This window comes from Rhinopithecus bieti, unplaced genomic scaffold (genome assembly GCF_001698545.2).
Source record: "Rhinopithecus bieti isolate Rb0 unplaced genomic scaffold, ASM169854v2 scaffold_53, whole genome shotgun sequence".
In the NCBI taxonomy this organism is placed as follows: domain Eukaryota; kingdom Metazoa; phylum Chordata; class Mammalia; order Primates; family Cercopithecidae; genus Rhinopithecus; species Rhinopithecus bieti.
Window position 1 is genome coordinate 1633072 of NW_016803161.1, and position 15198 is coordinate 1648269.

General features: G+C 40.8%; 2 pseudogenes; one reads left to right on the plus strand and one right to left on the minus strand.

Annotated features, from left to right (window-relative positions):
• Nucleotides 1–6686: 6686 nt before the first annotated feature.
• On the plus strand, nucleotides 6687–8435 carry LOC108526469 (elongation factor 1-beta pseudogene; annotated as a pseudogene).
• Nucleotides 8436–12865: 4430 nt separating this feature from the next.
• On the minus strand, nucleotides 12866–13536 carry LOC108526550 (ubiquitin-conjugating enzyme E2 E3 pseudogene; annotated as a pseudogene).
• Nucleotides 13537–15198: the final 1662 nt, after the last annotated feature.

The window sequence follows — 15198 nt, forward strand, 5'->3', positions numbered from 1 at the left end:
ATGCCACTGCACTCCAGCCTGGATAACAGAGCGACACTCTGTCTAAAAAAAACCAAAAATCTAGCTCATGTTTAAAGTCAGTTCTTGACCAACGTCTCAGCCACACCCAGCCTGCTCTCCCACCTCTAGTCCACAACCTATACATAAATAATTGTCTGGAGGAAGCATATTTTAATAGATTTCAAATCAATTTTTACTCCTTCATTGTTGTGAAACAGATGAATAATCCTTGGCAGATATACTTAAGAGAAAACTCTGCTCTCTTCCTGACTGGGGTCCAAGTAGTCCTAATCCCATTTATCCGCATCTGTATATTCCATGTTGGATTTGTCTCACACATGTCCTTCTTGAGATGTTACTTCTCGCTCTAGAAAATTGTCCTTGGTTATATCTGCTCAATGTTTGCTATTAATAATGATATACATCATAATCATGTGAAAAGCCCAAAACTATAACAACCCTTTAAAGATACATGCTCCATTGGCAGCCCTCAAGTCATTTATTGTCACAATGTACTGAGTTTAACTCACTCATTTATTTATAAATTGACTTGGTTGCCAATATTTGGAATCAGAAGATGTTTATCCCAAATCCTACTTTCCATGGGAAATCAGACAACGTGGGAGAACTTGGCCCATATTATGATATTCACACATGACACATAGGTAGAACTGGGTGACAATGTCCTTTTAAGAAGCTGCCTACACTTTTCATTTCAACCCAGTAACTACCACTTTCTGTTTTTCTCTAACACGCAAACCAAGTATGGATTGCCATTTATCACTATATGTGGACAGCCAACTTTCTTAGAACACAGAAATATTTCTTTGCATTCATGTCTGTGTAGAAAGTGGGAAAATGGGCCAGGTGCAGTGGTTCATGCCTGTAATCCCAGCACTTTGGGAGGCCAAGGCGGGCAGATCATGAGGCCAGGAGATCGAGACCATCCTGGTTAACATGGTGAAACCCCGTCTCTAGTAAAAATACAAAAGAATTAGCCATGCATGGTGGTGGATGCCTGTAGTCCCAGCTACTCGGGAGGCTGAGGCAGGAGAATGGCATGAACCTGGGAGGTGGAGCTTGCAGTGGGACAAGATCATGCCACTGCACTCCAGCCTGGGCAACAGAGAGAGACTCCATCTCAAAAAAATAAAAATAAAAAAGAGAGAAAGAAAAGAAAATGGGAAATTGGGCCACACGCGGTGGCTCATGTCTGTAATCCCAGCACTTTGGGAGGCTGAGACATGAGGATCACCTGAGGTCAGGAGTTCGAAACCAACCTGGCCAACATGGTGAAACCCCATCTCTACTAAAAGTAAAAAATTAGCCGGGCATGGTGATGGGCGCCTGTAATCCCAGCTACTTGAGAGGTGGAGGCAGGAGAATCGCTTGAACCTGGGAGGCGGAGGTTGCAGTGATCTGAGATTGCACTCCAGCCTGGGCGACAGAATAAGACTCCGTCTCAAACAAAAAAAGAACAGAAAAGAAAATGAAAGAAAAGGAGAAAATGAAAGGTTGATTTCCCTATGGATTTTGTGCAAAATGAGACAAAGAATATTTATTTGTGGAAACAATAATTATTCCTATGAGTTTAATATGCAAATGAACTGTCTCCATTGTAGACATTCAACTAAAAACATCATTATAAAACAAACCACTGTAAGAACAATGGCCTCTATAAGGACAAAACAAGTGTAAGAACTGACGTGTCAAAAAGGATTTGTTTTGGGATGCAGAAATGCTGCAGTAAAATGCATTTACAAATTTACTGTCTTCATTCATATACCTCATCATATACCTCATAGTCCCCACACCCTAACACCCCATGCCAACCCCATTGGCATACTGCTGCAGTGGCTTTTGGGTTTGCAACTTCTGTATTAAATGAATAGATCTGCCAAAAAAAAAAGACACCCAATTGCCCTCTATTACCACCCGTAGAGACCCAACATACTTGACATCCAAAGATACCATACCAACCCAACATGGTGTGTTTCTGGTTAATAGTTATTACAAATCATGGGAAAGTGATTTGTGTGTACTTTGAGATGATTAATAAAATTCAGTGACCTAATGGTGAATCAAAGAATGAGGCATTTATACAATCGAATATTTCAAACAGGTTGGTATAAATTTTGTCTCTTATCCTAGGCCAGTAAAGAGGTATTTGAAATAAGGCCTGAAATATGTTTCAAACTTCATATAGAGTATACTAGATAGGGGCCAGGGACTGACTGATATGCCAAAAACACATTTCTAATATTTGGACTAATAGTAGTTAACAACCCCAAGGACTAAGTTTAAAAAAGAAGCAGCAGCACATCAACAACAACTGTTGTTGCTAAAGTAAGAAAATGTTTTGGGCAGATCAGAATTTAGTCACACACCAGTTTTGATGCCAGCAGGTCATGCTCAGAACAGCCTGCCCTGGAACCTACTGGGACTGCTGAAATTCTGGCAGGCCAAAGGAGTGCTAAAATCAAAGGCAGCCTTCAGAGGAGAGGGAAAAAGCAGGGTGGCTAGTAGCAAAGTTCAAGCAGGCAGAGTACTGACCCCTTCCATCTAACATCATTCAGATCAAGAGCCGAGTGGAGATAAAGGACATTATTATGTAGGGTTTTTGTTTTATCTTGGTTTGGTGTGGGTTTTTTTTTGTTTTGTTTTTTTACTGATAGATGTAATGAAGCCATAAGAGAGAGGCTTAAGGAGATTCTTCACTAAGCAACAAAATCATTAAAAGTTCACCTTGGTGGGATAGTGCTACCTCATAATTACATGACTTGTTTATTGCAAGTTTTCAGATTGTATTCTCCTATCCTTGCAAATCTAACAACCTCAGCATACAAAGCTTGATGGGACAGAAGTTGTTAGAGCAGTTGAAAAAATCAGGACTGTTCCATTAACTCTTGCGGCATAACAAATCACCCAAAAATTTAATAGTTTAAAACAACCATTTCATTTTGCTTACAATGTGAGATGTTAGTAGTTCAGGAAGAGCTCGATTGAGCAATTCTCCTTAGAGTCCCTCCTACAGTTGCAGTCAGGTATTGACTGGAACTGCAATTATTTGAAGGCTCATCTGGACTAGATGTCAAAGATACCTGGCAGTTGGTGCTGGCTTTCAGCTAGGAGCTCAACTGGAGCTATTAACTCAAGCACCTGCATGCTGTTTCTCCATGTGGCTGGGTCTTCTCACTGAGTAGCCGCTAGGCTCCAAGACATAGCATCTCAAGAGGGGAGAGTCTGAAGAGCACAGGAAGCAAACATTCCAAGAGACCAAGAGTGAAGCTGCAAGGAGACCCAGCCTTGGAAGTCACTCAGTGAACTTTATTCATCAAGGAAATCACTATGACTAGCTCAGATTCAATGAAGAGAAATTAGACCCTATCATCTAGGAAAAGAAGTCTTATAAAATTTGCCATCGTTTTAATTAATCATAAACACTTTTCATCATTCTTCTGTTAATCCTCTATAACTGCTTCTTCTACCTTTCTTATGTTATTATTCCCATCTAAGTTTGGAAATAAGCATCCTTTACTCTGAAGCTATGGCTTTTAATTGAAACCCTTCCTAATAGTGAAGCCTAGGCAGATGGAAAATAAGTTATCTTTTTAAATTTGTTTCTAACATTTGCTCTACTGTTTTTCTGATACCAAAACTGTTGGAAGCAGCATTTCTCACCTACAGTTTGTGATAGGAATGCTATTTTAGAGTGAAAATTTAATATACAGAATTTCAGTTAATCTTCCTTGAGGAAATAATACAAAACAAAGTTTCATAAGCTTAAAAATCAGAAAAGACAGACAATAGACTTAGCTTTGTTACATGCTGTTCTAGAACAGTTGGTTTTATGTCATCATTCTTAATCATAAATTACCTTCATAAAATAAAACTTGTAATATCACATTTAATCATTCTTCTTTTGTTCTATGTAAAAACATGTATCTGATCTCTTAAACTTTACCAAGTAAAAGGATGTTCTTATATTTCCCAAAATGATGAAATTGCTGTATCTTCTTTTCTCATGGCTAATAAAGCATTTAAAGTTCACATATCCAAATCAGATGGCTTATTGAAAGGAAATAGGGTTTAACATGGAAATGGAGAGTTTTTTTGTTTTTTTTTTTTTTTTGAGACAGGGTCTAACTCTGTCATCCAGGCTGTAGTGCAGTGCTGTGACTGTAGCTCATTGCAGTCTCAAACTCTTAGGCTCAAGAGGTCCTCACACCTCCACCTGGACTACAGGTGTGTGTCACAAGCACGCCCAGCTAATTCTGGTTTGTTGGTTTGTTGGTTTGTTTGTTTGTTTTTGTAGAGACAGGGTCTCACTCTGTTGGCCAGGCTAGTCTCAAACTCCTGGCCTCAAGCAATCCTCCTTCCTTGGCCTTTCAAAGTGCTGGGATTACAGATTACAGGTATGAGTTATCACACCCAGCCTTCATCCCTTTTTGTTTGCAGAGGAGGAGGGTAATGTTTTCTAGAATCCAACAGTGGCGGTTTCTTTGGTTTCATCAATAAAATTTTCCTTTCTCTATGATGCTGTCATATTCCTCCTCCCTCTACTCATCTTCTTTTTTCTCCTCATCCTCCTCCTTCTTCTCATATTCTTTTTCCTTCTTCAGTATTCTGTACTCTTGAACTGAACTTAAAGGAAAAAACAAAATAAAAAAGGAATAACTGAACATAAAGTCTTATATATCTTATACTGTAAAGATTTATGGAATCAAATACATAGCTATTCACTGAACCTACCTAAATTTGAAGAGTTCCAGTTTAGTTGACAGTCTAATTTAAGTTAAACCCAAAGGCTATTAGAGCAAAGAGGGAGGATTTTAAGAGGTTAGTAAATTATTAAGCCAAAAAAGATTTAAAATATATACATGGGTAATAGGCAAATCCATAGTGACAGAAAGTACTTTAGTGGTTGTCAGGGACTGGGGGAAGCACAGTGGGGAGTGACTGCTAATGGATACATGGTTTCTTTTTGGGGGTGATGAAAATGTTCTGGTAACTAAGTGCAACTCTTCATGTATTGCTTTCCCTAATACTCCCGTGGGCCCTAGGACATTCTGAAAAAAAAAAAAAAAAAAAAATCTAAATTTCCATCATCCACCCTAAATAGGTTGAGTTACATCACCCAGGTGGGGTTGTGAGAGGTAAACTGGAAAGAAGTATTCCGAGGAACAGAGAGCCAAAAATAATCCCGAGCTGAAAACGCTGTCTCACCACCCCCATGTACGGCTCATTCTAATCATATAGATGATCATCAGTTCATCCTACTCTAAAGATTCAAGAATTTAAACTTATCTCCTCAAAGAAAACTGCAAAAATCAAAGACAAGTTTCAGTAAACAATTAAGGTGTTTATTGGTTTATGAACTAGAAATTCAAAAGGTAGGGTGTGCTTTAGGGTTGGTTTGATGCAGGAGTTCAATGATTTTATCAAAGACTTAATTTTTCCTCTCTCAGCTTTTCCTTCTACAGTGTGAGCTTATTCCAAGGTTTACAACCTTCATGATACCACAGTGGTTACAATGGTTCCAAGCTTACACAGACATATAAAAGTATACAGACAAGAGAGAACATGTTTTTCAGTTGTACTCTCAGAAGAGCCAAGAAACACTTTTCCCAAAAACTCCTTTATCTATAACTCACTGGCCTGTCTGGAGACAGGAGTCCGTTTCTGACACAGAAATGCTAACTTATCTGGTTAGATTAGAGAACCCAGGCCTCAACCACTCACTGCATCAAGGGAGATGGGCTTACTGAAATTGGCTTTGGTCAATCATAGTCCATTTCTGGTGATCAACTGCTTTCAAAGTGTATCAGCAGGGGAGACTCAAATGAAAATTTAAGTACTCTTAGCTGCTGGAAAGACAAACAACATTCACTATAATTTTTCTGGCCAATCAATGACAATATACCTAGTGAAGTAGATAAAGTGAAGTAGGAGGTACAGTAACAACATTTTTTTTTCCAGCAATGGAATGTTAGAGCTAAATGAAATCCTAAAATGTACCCAAGGCTGGGCGGGGTAGCTCATGCCTATAATCCCGGCACTTTCAGAGGCCGAAGCTGTCGGATCACAAGGTCAGGAGATGGAGACCATCCTGGCCAATATGGTGAAACCCCGTCTCTACTAAAAATACAAAAAAAATCAGCTGAGCATGGTGGCGGATGCCTGTAGTCCCAGCTACTTGGGAGGCTGAAGCAGGAGAATGGCATGAACCCAGGAAATGGAGCTTGCAGTGAGTCGAGACCGTGCCACTACAGTACAGCTTGGGTGACAGAGTGAGATTTCATCTCAAAAAAGAAAAAGAAAAAAACGTGCCCAATCTGTACTCCTCATTTTATAGATGAAGAATCTGGGACTCTGGTTCATTGATTTGGCCATATTTACAAAGTCTAAATCACCTATTTTCTAATCATTTAGTCATTTATCAGCAATTATTTATCAAGCACTTACTATTTGCCAGGTACCTCTTTAGTCACTGGAGATACAGGAGGGAATAAAACAAAGCAAAACTGTGCCTTCATGAAGTTCACATTTTAGTGGGGACCTTTTCCCTAAGGTCATTGCTCCCACTCACTCTTTACAACAACCCTGTTTCCTCTCTTAGCGCTAGGCATCCACAACCTGTGCTCCTTCCTTTTGCTGCTACCCAGCTCTCAGACGTAGCTGATGACATGGGTTTCAGACACCCGAAAAGCCCCACTGGCCTCCAGGTGAACAATGATTACCTGGCTGACCAGAGCTGCAGCAAGGGGTATGTACCATCACAAGCAGATGTGGCAGTAATTGAAGCAGTCTCTAGTCCATTGTTTGGCAACTTGTGTCATGCTCTACATTGGTATAATTACATCAAGACTTATGAAAAGGAAAAAGCCAGCCTAGCAGGAATGAAGAAAGCTTTGGGCAAGTATGGTCCTGCTAATGTGGAAGGTACTAGAGGAAGTGGAGCTACAGATAGTGAAGATGACGATGACATTTATCTATTTGGATTTGATGAGGGGGAGGAAAGTAAAGAATCAAAGAGGCAAAGGGAAGAATACCCTGCATAGTATGAATCAAAGAAAGTCCCCCAAAAAACCTGCCCCTGTTGCCATCTTTCATCTCACTAGATGTGAAACTTTGTGATAATGAGACAGATATGGCAAAATTAGAGGAGTGTCATTAAAAAGTCAAAAAACAATAGATGTTGGCATGGATGTGGTGGAAAGGAAACACTTATACATTGCTGGTGGGAATGTAAATAAGTACAACCTCTATGGAAAACAGTACAGAGATTCTTTAAAGAACTAAAAGTAAATTTACCATTTGGTCCAGCAATTCCACCACTTGTTATCTACCCAAAGGAAAAGAAGTTATTATATGAAAAAAAAAATTGTACACATATTTTTATAGCAACACAATTACAATTCACAAATGCAAAGATGTGGAACCAACTTCAGTGTCCACTGACTAACGAGTGGATAAAGAAAATGTGGGATATATATATATATATATATATATATATATATACACACACCTTGGAACACTACTCAACCATAAAAAGGAATGAATGTCTTTTGCAGCAACTTGGATGAAGCTGCTGGCCATTATTCTAAGTGAAGTAACTCAGGAGTGAAAAACCAAAAACCCATATGTTCTCACTTATAAGTGGAAGCTAAGCTATGAGTATGCAAAGGCATACAAAGTGATGTAATGGACTTTGAGACTCAGAAGGGGGCGGCGCTAGGAATAAAACTACATATTAAGACAATATATGCTATTTGGGTGATGGGTGCACTAAAATCTCAGAATTCACAACTATATAATTCATGCATGCAACAAAAAACCACTTGTACCCCAAAAGCTTTTTGTTTTGTTTTGTTTTGCTTTGTTTTGCAACGGAGTTTCGCTCTGTTGCCCAGGCTGGAGTGCAGTGGTGCAATCTCGGCTCACTGCAACCTCCAGCTCCTGGGTTCAAGCGATTCTCCCACCTCAGCCTCCTGAGTAGCTGGGGCTACAGGCGCATGCCACCAGGCCCAGCTAATTTTTTGTATTTTTTTAGTAGAGACGGGGTTTCACCGTGTTAGTCTGGATGGTCTAGATCTCCTGACCTCGTGATCCGCCTGCCTCAGCTTCCCAAAGTGCTGGGATTACAGGCATGAGACACAGTGCCCAGTCCCAAAAGCTATCAAAATAAAATTTTTTTAAAAAAATTAGAGAAGTGAGTCAGAAGAATTAAAGCAGACCACTTAGTCTGGGGCTCCTCTGTACTAGTTCCAGTGGGATATGGAATTTTAAAACTTCAAATATCGTGTTGAAGATGATAAAGTTGGAATAGATATGCGGTAGGAGCAGATCACTGCTTTGAGAACTATATGCAATCCATGGATATGGCTGCGTTCAACAAGATCTCAAATCTATCCTCAATCATTGCACTTAAATAAAAGCTAGAAAGATTAATTAATTAGTTAATTTAGTAAAAATAAAACAACCTCAGGCAAAGGAAGTGAAAGTTTTCATTATCTTCTATTTCTGATTATCTACGAAATCTTTGTCTTCTGGCATGTTTATTCTGAATAATGGTCATTTAGTTCCTATAAGATATAGTAATTCAACATAACTCCATCCTTTAAATTCTCAGCCTTCTTTTCCCCTCACTTTGCCTTATTTATACTTGACATATTATTTCTTTTTTTATTTAAGTGTATATTTTATCTTCCCCTCCCACACATTCATATACACATGTTGGATGTAAGCTTCATGAGAACCTGAACTTTTAGTTCGAATTTCTATATTCCCAACACCTAGATCATAGAACAATTCCTGGAACATGGTAGGCAGCCAAAAAATATTTATTGAATAAGTAAATCAATTCTTCCTTCCACCTGGATCCCTTCATTAGAGTAAAATACCCACTGAGTTTAATCTAATAATCTTGTTGCCTAAGGTTGAAGAACTTTAGGTACTATCCAAAAAGGTTTATGGGCCAGGCACAGTAGCTCACGCCTATAATCCCAACTCTCTGGGAGGCCAAGGGATGGATTGCTTCAGGCCAGGAGTTTGAGATCAGCCTGGGCAGCATAGCAAGATTGCATCTCTACTAAAAATACAAAAATTAGCCAGGCATGGTGGTGCACGCCTGTGGTCCCAGCTTCGCAGGAGAAGGCACAAGAATTGCTTGAACCCAGGAGGCAGAGGTTTCACTGAGCCAAAATCATACACTGCCCTCTAGCCTGGGTGACAGAGAGAGACCCTGTCTCAAAAAAAATAATAATAATTAATAAATATTTTGAAGAACAAAACAAAAGATGAATGGACTAGAGTAAAACAAGAATGGTAAGTTGTTATTACCTAAGGTATGACCCTAAAGATGCCCTACAACACTGACAGAAGGAACATAAGCAAAGTTATTCTAATCTATGTGGAACCTGCCCTGAGAGCCCCGCAAAGTAAACAAAACATGTCAGTTTTCCAGGGCTGTTGCAACCAGACTATGTGCATAGACTAGGTGGTTTAAACAACAGAAATTGATTTTCTCACAGTTCTGAAGGTATGATTCTTAGTGTCTGATCTAAAATCCATTCACTCTATTCTTTCTTTTATTTGGAGACAGAGTCTCACTGTGTCACCCAGGCTGCAGTGCAGTGGCATGATCTTGGCTCACTGCAACCTCCACCTTCTGGGTTCAAGCGACTCTCCTGTCTCAACCTTCTGAGTAGCTGGGACTACAGGCATGTGCCACCACGCCCTGCTAACTTTTGTATTTTTAGTAGAGACGGAGTTTTACCGTGTTGGTCAGGCCTCAAGTGATCTGCCTACCTTGGCCTCCCAATGTGCTGGGATTACAGACGTGAGCCACCATGCCTGACCTATTCTTTCAGCAAATATTCTTTGACCACTTACTGCATGTCAGGCACTATTCTCAGTACTAAGACTAGAGAGTTAAACAAGACAGATATGTATCTGTATTGGGAATGCTTTCAGCAGCCACTAACAGAATAGGCAATTAAAAGTAGCTAAACCATAGGGACATTCAGTGTTTACTTAGCAGAAATTTAGAGAGCGTCAACCTCTAGTTCAGCTTCTCTAAAATGTAACCAAAAGTCCAGGTTCTGTCTTCTCTGTGTCTTTAGCATGCTGGCTTGTATCTTTATTCTTTTCACCTCATTGTTCCATGGCTGTCATAGCTCTAAATACCTCATGGATTTCAAACTAGGGAGAAGTGGAAAAGGAAGCTCCTTGAGACAATGTCTCACTTTGTCACTCAGGCTGGAGTGTAGTGGCATGATCTGGGCTCACTGCAACCTCTGCTGCCTGGGTTCAAGCAATTCTCCTGCTCAGCCTCCCAAGTAGCTGGGATTACAGGCATGCACCACCAAGCCCGGCTAATTTTCTGTGTGTTTTAGTAGAGACAGGGTTTCACCATGTTGGCCAGGTTGGTCGTGAACTCCTTACCTCAAGTGATCCACCTGCCTTGGCCGCCCAAAATGCTGGGATTAAAGGCGTGAGCCACCGTGCCCGGCCAGAAGCTCTTTTCTTACTGTTTTCTTCATTAATCTTCTAGAGCTACCATGACAAAATGCCACAGACTGGGTGGCATGTCAGCAGGGTTGGTTTATTCTAACGGCTTTCCCATGGCTTATAGATGGCCATCTTCTCCTCGTGCCTTTGCATAGTCTTCCTTCTGTATCTCTGTCCAAATTTTCTCTTCCTTTTTTTTTTTTTTTTTTTTTTTTAGTAAGATGGGGTCTCACTCTGTCATCTACTCTGAGAATCTTTAAAGAGGTATCTCCAGTAGTCACATTCTGAGGTACTAGGGGTCAGCACTAATGAATTTGAGGGAGTACATTCCAGCCCATAACATACAATCAACTAGGTTTCCAACTTAAAAAAATAAAACATACAAAATTAGCCAGGCATGCGGGCGAGCACCTGTAGTCCTAGCTACTTAGGAGGCTGAGGTGGGAGGATCGCTTGAGCCCAGGAGTTAGAGGTTACAGTGAGCTATGATGGCACCACTGCACTCCAGCCTAGGCAACAAAGACTTTGTCTCAAAACAGAAAACTAATTCATGCACCACCGACCCATCCTAAAACAAATGAGCATCAAAAATCTGAGCAGGCTCAATGGCTCACGCCTGTAATCCCAGCACTTTGGGAGGCCAAGGAGCACAGATCACCTGAGGTCAGGAGTTCAAGACCAGCCCGGCTAACATAGCAAAACCCATCAAAACCCTGTCTCTACTAAAAATAAAAAAAAATTTAAAAATAGCCGAGTGTGGTGCCACACGCCTATAGTTCCAGCTACTCAGGAGACTGAGGCAGGAGAGTCACTTGAACCTGGGAAGTGGAGGTTGCAGTGAGCCAAAATAGCACCACGACACTCCAGCCTAAGCAACAGAGCCAGACTCCATCTCAAAAAAGAAAAAAAGAAAAAATAAATCCCAGAAGACTACTCAGATGTAAAGACCAATTGACAGCGTTTAAGTAAAGATGTAGCAGACAAAAAAACTAGAGAGCTTTACAAAAGTGCTTTGTCTTTTGCCAGTGGACAGGTTCAATCTAGTTTCAGACTGGCACTGCAGTCCTGCATTCTAGACCAAGGTACATATTAAAAGATGATTTACTACGCAAGAGAATATACCCAAAGTATTATACTGGCTCTGACGTGAATAACTTCTGCACCAGTTGTGTCAGTAATACCTACTATTATTGTGAGGAATCAAAGTAGCAAGGTCCTTAGTAAGGAAGCCCTAAATTTGTTTCAGTATGTTAGAACCAAAGTGCTAAGTTAATGTGTCAGAGGCAGACACCCTGTATTTTTTCCCCGTGAAAGCTGCAAGTTTTGAAAGAAAGATTTAAGTTTACTCTATGCATTTTATCCACTTTGTCTTGTTACTTAAAGACACTACTCGTTTTTTGTAATTGTGTTTCCTTTTTTTAATTTTTAAGTTCAGGGGTACATGCAGGTTTGTTAACATAAGTAAACTTGTGTCGTGGGGGGTTGTACAGATTATTTCATCACCCAGGTATTAAGGCTACTATAATTGGTTATTTTTCCTGATCCTCTCCCTCCTCCCACCCCCCCGCTCTCCAGTAGGCCCCAGTGTGTGTTGTTCCCCTCTATGTGTTCATGTCTTCTCATTATTTAGCTTTCATTTACAAGTGAGAACATGTGGTATTTGGTTTTCTGTTCCTGCATTAGTTTGCTAAGGATAATGGCCTCTGGCTCCATCCATGTCCCTGCAAAGGACATGATCTCATTCTTTTATATGGCTGCATAGTGTTCCGTGGTGATATGTACCATATTTTCTTTCTTTCTTTTATTTTTTTTTTCCTTCAGGAGCATGTTTATTGTGTTTGAGATGATACATCAGGTGCTCTCTGAGCTACAAAGGGTAAAAGGAAATCCTCTCATTACAAACTGACAAAGGTAAAAGGTAAAACATTTTTCACGGCAGCATGAACCACCTACTCAGAAATAGATCTGGGTTTAATACAAATGACATAATTCCTAGTCATCTACAGCTACTTTTATATAACTTCACACAGATAATGAATTAGGCCAAAATGCACTAATATATGGTAAACTTCAGGACCAGTAAGTATCCTTAGTAAATCACAAAATACATTTTGATATCCCAAAGAAGCAAGACTTGCAAGTAGGCGTTTGAAACATAACTAATCTACAGCTACGAAGTCCTACACTTGATAGCATTTACCTTTTTGGGGAGTCTCCCAGGCTCCAAAGGATAAAAGCAGAGTAGAATCAGTATAACATAAACACAGAAGTCTGTATTTTGAAGGCTGTAAAGATTTGCAGCACAGTAAGAAGATGCCTTCATCTCCTTCACACTGCATACAAATGATGTGAATTATGTTGCGTATCTCTTGGTCCACTGTCTGGCTACCCTGTCGTGTTCTGCTCGTTGGTTAAATACTGAGTGGCTATGCTTCCAACCAGAGGATCCACAGGGTTGCAGTCTGTCAAAAGGGAACAAACAGACAGCAAAACATTTGAAATAGTCAAAGCGGGACTCCAGTTGTCTTTAAGGATGTCCAGACAGATGACTCCCTGACTGTTGATGTTGCAGTGATAGATTCTGGTGCGGAAAGTAACCTTTGGTACCTTAAATGGATAATCTGATGAAAATGTGATATCCAGAAAAAACACACCACCTTCATAGACAGAACCCAGTGGACCAAGTATAGTTCATCTCCATTCATAAATGTTAGCTCCTTTAGGCCCAGCACTGCAGTTAGGAGGAGGATCAAGGGTTATTTCAGCTAGCTCTTCTGAATTCTTTTAGCACTAGTGGATAACAGCAGTGGTTTTGCTGGAGCGTTTGGTGTTTTCTTTCTGCTGGGAGGCAGGTTTTCTTTCCTCTTATTCTTCAGGGTCTAGAGAGGCTGGGTCTCGCTGGTCCGCATCTGAACTGCCACTGCTGGTGCTGGGGCTCTCATCATCGGACCTTTGCCTATCACTGGACATCTTGGTGATGTTATCTCTTGGAAAACTCGGCCGCCCGCCCGCCCCGCTCCCGCGCCGCTATGGCGTGGGGGACGGAGAGAGATAAAAACCCTTCCTTAAGGAAATGGAGGCAGCTGTGCGGGGAAGGGGGCGGAAGGAGGAGGAGAGAAAAAAAGAAGCCGAGGAGGCTCTGGCCTGGGAGTGTGGAACTTTGGAAGTCCCACATTTTCTTTATCCAGTCTGTCTTCGATGGGCATTTAAATTGGTTTCATGTCTTTGCCCTTGTGAATACTGCTGCAATGAATATATGTGTACGTGTGTCTTTGTAATACAGCGATTTATATTCCTTTGAGCATATTGTCAGTAATGGTATTGCTGGGTCAAATGGTGTTTCTGGTTCTAGATTCTTGAGGAATAGCCTCACTGTCTTCCACAATAGTTGAACTAATTTACACTCCCACCAGCAGTGTATAAGCATTCCTTTTTCTCCATGACCTCTCAGCATCTGTTGTTTTCAGAATGTGAACAGATTAAAATTGTGTTTCTTTTTCTTTTTTTGAGATGGAGTCTCACTCTGTCACCCAGGCTGGAGTGCAATGGCACGATGTCGGCTCACTGCAACCTCTGGCTCCCGGATTCAAGTGATTCTCCTGCCTCAACCTCCCAGTAACTGGGACTACAGGCACGCACCACCACGCCCAGCTATTTTTTGTATTTTTAGTAGAGATGGGGTTTCACCATGTTGGCCCAGCTGCTCTCAAACCCCTGACCTCAGGTGATCCGCCTGTTTCAGCCTCCCAAAGTGCTGGGATTACAGGTGTGAGCCACCACACCCAGCCGAACATTGTTTGTAGAAGTTGATCAGGATCTCCTAATCAAAATAGTAACTTTGGTGATGGATGAGTGAGGGGGAAATGCTCCTTAACATAGCAGGAAGGCAATTATTGACAAAACTAATAAATTTGTACCAAAGACATTTATGAGTTTTAAAGTACTCATACACACATTAACCTAAATATCATTAATACTTTTACTAATATCTCTCACATGACTATGGACTCTCCTACAAAGTAGAAAGCATAGGTAAGAATGGGAATTTGCCTTTCAGGTAAGGAACTCGTGATCAACATTTTTTTGGAGGTGAACATCCTACCTGTCAAGCAGCCAAACAGATCCTGAACAGCAGTCACACAATAGCTGCTAGGTCAGTTTGTCAAACTTCCACAGATTCAGTCAGTAGGGAGACAATGAGCCCAGATGGATTTGTTCAGTTTATTACATATATTATACATGGCACAGTCAACAGCACGAGCTTCATGTGCACATTGATTCCCCCTAGCCCCCAAGTCCCAGGGCAAAGATGCAGAGGTAGTCCCAGGCAGATGCTGCACACACAGTGGGTTTGTGTAACAGCTAACCCAGTCTTTCAAAGGAGCTGCATTAATATACACTCATCCACTTCTGTAGCAAGAGACATTGCCTTTATTTTCTTCTTCTTTTTTTTTTTTTTTTTTTAAGATGGAGTCTCGCTCCATTGTCGCGACTGCAGTGCAGTGGCGTGATTATGGCTCACGGCAGCCTCGACCTCCCCAGGCTCCGGTGATCCTCCCACCTCAGTTATTGTATGTTTATTTTATTATTGTTATTATTATTATTACTATTTGAGACAGAGCCTTGCTCTGTTACCCAGGCTGGAGTGCAGTGGTGCAATCTCAGCTCACTACAACTTCCACTTCC